Source organism: Microtus ochrogaster, unplaced genomic scaffold (assembly GCF_000317375.1).
Source record: "Microtus ochrogaster isolate Prairie Vole_2 unplaced genomic scaffold, MicOch1.0 UNK25, whole genome shotgun sequence".
Classification (NCBI taxonomy): Eukaryota; Metazoa; Chordata; class Mammalia; order Rodentia; family Cricetidae; genus Microtus; species Microtus ochrogaster.
In genome coordinates, this window is record NW_004949123.1 from 5,272,276 (window position 1) to 5,278,584 (window position 6,309).

Here is a 6,309-nt window from a genome sequence, read left to right on the forward strand (position 1 = left end):
CAGGGATGAACCACCATCCCAGCAAGAACCCTTCTTTATTGTTCCCAGTAATATTCTTATCAGAGCCTCCAAGATTTGGGGCTTTAGCCTCTCAGGGATTGTGACTACAGGGCTTCTTGCTCATTTTTGATTATGTGTCTTGCATCTCCTCTTCTTGTGCTTACCCTCTGAATCTCTGATTTCACAGCACCGTCCCCTAGTCACACGGCCTCTCTACTGCTCCCAAGATCTTCTAAAAGAAGAAATTGCGAACAAGGCAAGTGGAGAACTCATCAAATGTTTTCCTTTTCACAGAACGAGCATTTTATCAGTTAGGAAAAAAAAAGTTGAATTATGAGGAATCCAGTGTAGGAAGTAAAACTTGTTCTGAGATTTTCCCTGTGTCCAGAGCGATCCAGATGTTCTAGTTTCTGATCCTCCTTTGCCCCAATTCTCCTTCCACCCCAATTATACTAGAAGTCTGTGTTTTGGTTCCGCCTGTTTCTATCTGAGCTTTGTGTTAGTCATCCCTCTTCTTAAACTGTCTTCGCCCTCCAAGGAAGAACGTGTTCTACCTCCAGCCTTTTCTGCTAGCTGTACTTTGATCATGCCTCTCTGAGAGGCGACTTTCTTCTCGCATCCACTCTTCCCGAACCCATCCGTCCCTTTTATCCTCCCCTTCTTCTTTCTCCCAAGAGGCAGCAGAGAACAGTGGTAAATAATAGATTTTTTTTTAACCAGACAGAACAAGGCGTGAGCTCTGCTCTCTAGAAGGAATGACTTTGGTGAGGGGTGAAGGGACTGACCTTAATCTTTTATTTTTTTTTTTGTACTTGTAAAATAGGTAAAAATGAAGACTCCAAGTTTGTGCACCACACGAGACCAAGAATATACAATGTGTGACACATAATGAACATTTAGTAAACACTTGTCATTTATTATAACCCTAAACTAACTAACTAACTAACTAACTAACTAACTAACTAACTATATATATATATATATATATATATATTACACACATATATGTCATATATATATTACAAAGTAGTTATTTTAAATCTTTAATATATATATATATATATATATATATATATAATGTAAAACTTGCTGAGTTTGTTTAATTGGTGTGGATATGGTTTCAAGGGTTATCACTCTGCATTTCCAAACAATAATTGGGCCCATTCATAGAAGAGGCTTCTTCTCTTACCATAGCTATTAGTTTCTTATAATTGTTTGTCTAGTGGTAGGACACAGTGAAATATCTCCCCTTCTACAGTAACATTTTAACATATATTAAAATACCATTGTCACGCACCACGCCCCTGTGTCTGTGCTCGGTGCTCTATTACCCAGCTTCGGGCAAGGGAGCTGGAGGTTAAAATACACAGACACATACAGACAGAGAGACAGCGACAGGGATCATCCTTGAATTCCCCGAAAATGCCCCCTTTTTTGTGTTCAGGGGCAGATTATATAGAGATAGCCACACCCTAGCCAAACCCACCAGAAACCACTCTCCTGCCATCAGGAGCTCCTGAAGGTCTTGTGCTCAGAGCAGTTGTAGGCACTCAGATCAGGGGGTTACAAGAAACTCAGGATCTGGGGTCTCACTGCTCCCAACAACCATTAGATCAACCAACACTGCTATTTTTGAAATCTGGTTTATGCAACCATTTCTAGGAGACTGTTTCACAATGGGCTTCCAGCTATGTTTTCTCTTACAATATTTCTATCCTCTTTTCTGTGATGTTCCCTAAGGTATAGATATAGAAGTTGTAATAAAGTTATAGCAGTAGTTGGGTCTAGATTAGCCATAAACCAATGATCTTGGCATCATGTCCAGTTACAGTTGTCTGTGATTGTCTCTGTTTATGTAAAGATGGGCTTCTTTGTTGAGAGGGGTCAGCAGCTACATTTCTCTGTGAGTTTGTGGATAAGATTTAGAATGTAGTAAGCAACTATGCTGCTCTGGCAAAGTGATACTAGTAGATCATTTTCTTTTTTTTTCTTTTTTTTATTTATTTTTTTTTAAATTTTATTTTATTTTATTTTATTTATTAAGCATACAATGTACTGCTGGCAAGGAATGCACCAGGTCTCATTACAGATGGCTGTGAGCCACCATGTGGTTGCTGGGAATTGAACTCAGGACCCCTGGAAGAGCACCCAGTGCTCTTACCCTCTGAGCCATCTCTCCAGCCCCAAGTAGTAGATCATTTTCTAAAGACTTCTAAAGACCATACCCACCACTTGTCATCCTGGGAATCTAGCTAGGCTTCTAGTTCCAGCAAGGATTATTCTCCTGCAAGTTGGAACAAAGGCTTGTGCTGTATGCTTCTCTTTAATAAATACAACTTTTACATATAGATTTTTCTAAGGTTCTTTTTGAAGAGCTTTGTGATGATCATTTCAGGTTTACTATACAGTAATTTCTTAGGAACTGCAAACACCCCACCCAGGAAAAGTAGCCTTTTTCCTGTCCATATGGTCATCATAAGAAACACCTGATGCAGCAAGAAAATACAGTTTATAAACTGGAGCAAGTTTGTAAACTGTCAACTAAATATACTGCCTCTGTTATGGATTGTTTCATTCAGTCCATGTTCTGCCAGTTTCATATCTTCTAGATAAACTTTTATGATGCTTATCTAATTACTAAGGCCATCTTGCTTTTGTTTCAAATGCTGCTTGGTTTCTAATATTGGGCTGTATCTATGTAATACCACTCCTCAGATTTTACAGCTCCAAAATAATTCTGCATCCTGATTTAGGACATCTGTTCATTCAGTCTACCTTTGAACTGGATAGGTGTATTTCGTTCACCCTCAATAGATTCTAATTGAGCCTGTAACTTTTCTTCATCGGCCTCTATAGCATATTAATGGTTCTTTTGAATTTCCTATTTAATTAGGACATATAAGGTTCTGTGGGAGAGATCCATGAGTTTAGCTTTGTTTTGTGCTATTTTGGCCATAGTTGTAAATTAATTCTGTACTTCAATAATAAATTCAGATATGCTATCTAATCTGGTCTGAGTTGCTTAGGAATCCATTCTTGAAAGTTTAGTCTTTAAAGCAGTTATATGAAACCCACTCCTGAGACAGGAATTATTTTTTCAGAATAAGGGTTATCCACTTTGGCCTGTTCCCAAATAATGGGATCAATAACCGCAGGAGGATACTGCACTAGCTGTTTGAACTGAGCAGGAGATAGTCTCTTCTTGTCTTAGAAGGATCACCCAGAAATGCTCCAGCTGTGTTTAATGTTGGGCATGCAATGTTGTTGGTGAGACTCTTCTTGAGACGTCATTTGGAGAATGCTCAACAGCATTAATGACAACTACTGCGTCATCATCTGCCAGTGTCTTAATGGTTTCTCCATTGATGGTAAGAGTCTGGTTGCCTGGAAAGTAATGTTATCTTATGAAGTGAAAATGATGAATGATATTTATTTCTATTATAAACTTACAGAAATATCCAAGTTCCTTGCATGTTTTTTTCTATTACCCTGATATTTAGACTCATTTTCTATGATTAAATATTAAAGAGTTTTCATAATTACTTGAAATTCAGCTACTGTCAATCATACCAAATGTCTCAACATTCATGATACATTTTGAGTTTTTGGGGGAATGATATGTTTATTTTTGTGGATATGTGTCCGTTTGAGTGAGTGACTGTACACATGTATATGCACATGAAGGCAGAAGAGGGTGTCTGGTGTTCCTTTCTATCCCTCTCTGACTATTCAGAAGTAGAATCTTTCTCTGAACCTTGGCTTACTATGTTCTCTACTATGCAGGAAGAAAGCAAGCTCCATTGATTTTCTTATGTTCACCTAAGTTAAACCTGTGATTACTGCTGTGTGCTGTATGTTTAGCTTGTTACGTGGGTGGTGGTGTGAAAACAGGAGTACTCATGAGTATATACCCTCTAGACTGTCTCTCCAGATCCTTAAATTTACATAAACTAGACACAAAAAATCACAATAGAGTTACCTGAACTATAGCTGCATAGTGAGGTCCTAGTTAACATGGCAAAACAGATAAGAGAAGTTTCACAGGGTTTTATTGCTGGACAAAGAGTTTCAAGAAATTGGTGATTGCTTAGAGATGCAAAACAGTTTTCTTCAAGAACAAAACCTCTTGTACATGATTCAGTCACAAATTATAAGACCGAAACAAATGTTTGTATGTATGTTTTACTAAATGGTCTCAGAAACACACAGAGAGACAAACTCTCACAAATTAAAAACAAAAAACAGGCTATGTAATGCATTTCCTCTCATCAAAATAGAATAAATTATAATTCATAATAGAAAAAAGAAGCTGAATATTTGCAAATAATGTAAAATTTAAGCAAAATATTGCTGTTCTCCAATGGATCAAAGAAATATACATAAAATGAGGTAATTCTATAACATTTTAAAGAGAAAACAGTCTATCAGAGAAATTTTACAATAATGGATAACTATAGTAAGAAAAGAATACTTCAAATAAACAGCCTAGTATTGGCATAAAAACAGACGGGAGGACCAATGGAACTGAATAAAAGACCTGGATATTAATCCATACACCTTTGAACACCTTATTATTGATAAAGAAGCAAAAAATATAAAATGGAAAAAAGAAAACATATTTAATAAATGGATATCAACATGTAGAAGAATGATAAGAGATCCATATCTATCACCATACACAACACTCAAGTCCAAATGGATCAAGACCTCAGCATAAAGCCAGTGACACTAAACCTCATAGAAGAGAAAGAGGGAAGTACACTTGAATGCATTGGCCTGGAGACCACTTCTAAATATAACCCCAGTAGCACAGACACTGAGAGATACAATTAGTAAGCTGGACCTCAGAAACTGAAAAGCTTCTGTAAAGCAAAGGACATGGTCAACAAGACAAAACAATAGCCTACAGAATGGGAAAAGATCTTCACTAACCCGACATCAGACAAAGGTCTAATCTCCAAAATATACAAAAAACTCAAGAAATTGGTCATCAAAAGAACAAATAATCCAATAAAAAATGGAGTACAGACCTAAACAGAGAACTCTCAACAGAGGAATCTAAAATGGCTGAAAAATACTTAATGAAATGTTCAACATCCTTAGTCATCAGAGAAATGCAAATCAAAACAACTCTGAGATTTCATCTTACACCTGTAAGAATGGCCAAGATTTCCTTGCTCATGTTCTACCTCCTTCTGCTCCTCATTTGGACCTTAGGAGCTCAGTCCAATGTTCCAATGTGGGTCTCTGTCTCTAGCTTCATCCATCACCAGATGAAGTTTCTATGGTGATATGCAAGATATTTATCAGTATGGCTATAGGATAGGGCAATTTCAGGCTCCCTCTCCTCAGCTGCCCTAGGATCTAGCTGGGGACATCTCCATGGACACCTGGGAACATCTCTAGAGTCAAGTTTCTCGCCGACCCCAAAATGGCTCCCTTAATTAAGATATATACTTCCCTGCTCCCACACCCACCCCTCCTCCATCCCAACCATCCCATTCCCCAAGCTCTCCCATTCTCCCCTTCTCCCTTCTCTCTCCCCATCCCCCCTTTTCCCCACCCCACCCCAGCCCCTGTCCAGCAATCTTGTCCACTTCCATTATCCAGGAGGATATTTATTCTTTGGGTTCATTTTCTTATTTAGCTTCTCTAGGATCACGAAATATAGGCTCGATGTCCTTTATTTTTTTAACATGGGAAATACTCTCCGTTTTATCTAATTCTTCCCTTAAAGAATTCCCAATTTTCTCATCAAATCTGCCACTGATGATGATGAAGATGTGAGACACTGCCTCTGAAATGAAAAATAAAAGGGACTGGATTTCAAGGTAGGTGCCTAGTTTGGCAGCAGTCCAAGAAGGACATTCATGGGAAGCCCACCAGGAGATAATATAGAAAACTCAGCTGGTGGGTGAGTGATTCTAGCCATGTGTTGCTTTGGCCTATGTCATTTGCTGTAAGGCCACAGGCAAATGATATTTATTTATGTGTTGGGTGCCAGATTCAGAAAAAAATAATTAAAAGCACAGAGTCATATATTGGGACTCATAGAAGATGAGAAAATCAAAGCAATGAAGTCACTAGAGAGTTCTCACCTCTATGAAATATTCAGAGAAAAAAGAGTGAGTTCCTGTCTCATCCCACTTCATATTCTGCTCTAGTGTTGCTATTAAAGATGTGTACCACCACTGCCTGGTATCTATGGCTAACTGATGTGTGAATGATTTCTTATTAATAAAGAAACTGCCTAGGCCCATTTCATAGGCCAACCCTTAGGTAGGCGGAGAAAACAGAACAGGATGCTGG

The 6,309-nt window shown here is 38.2% G+C and overlaps 1 pseudogene; it reads right to left on the reverse strand.

Annotated features, from left to right (window-relative positions):
* Positions 1-2,537: 2,537 nt before the first annotated feature.
* Positions 2,538-6,309, reverse strand: part of LOC102002808 — a 14,047-nt pseudogene continuing 10,275 nt past the window's right edge.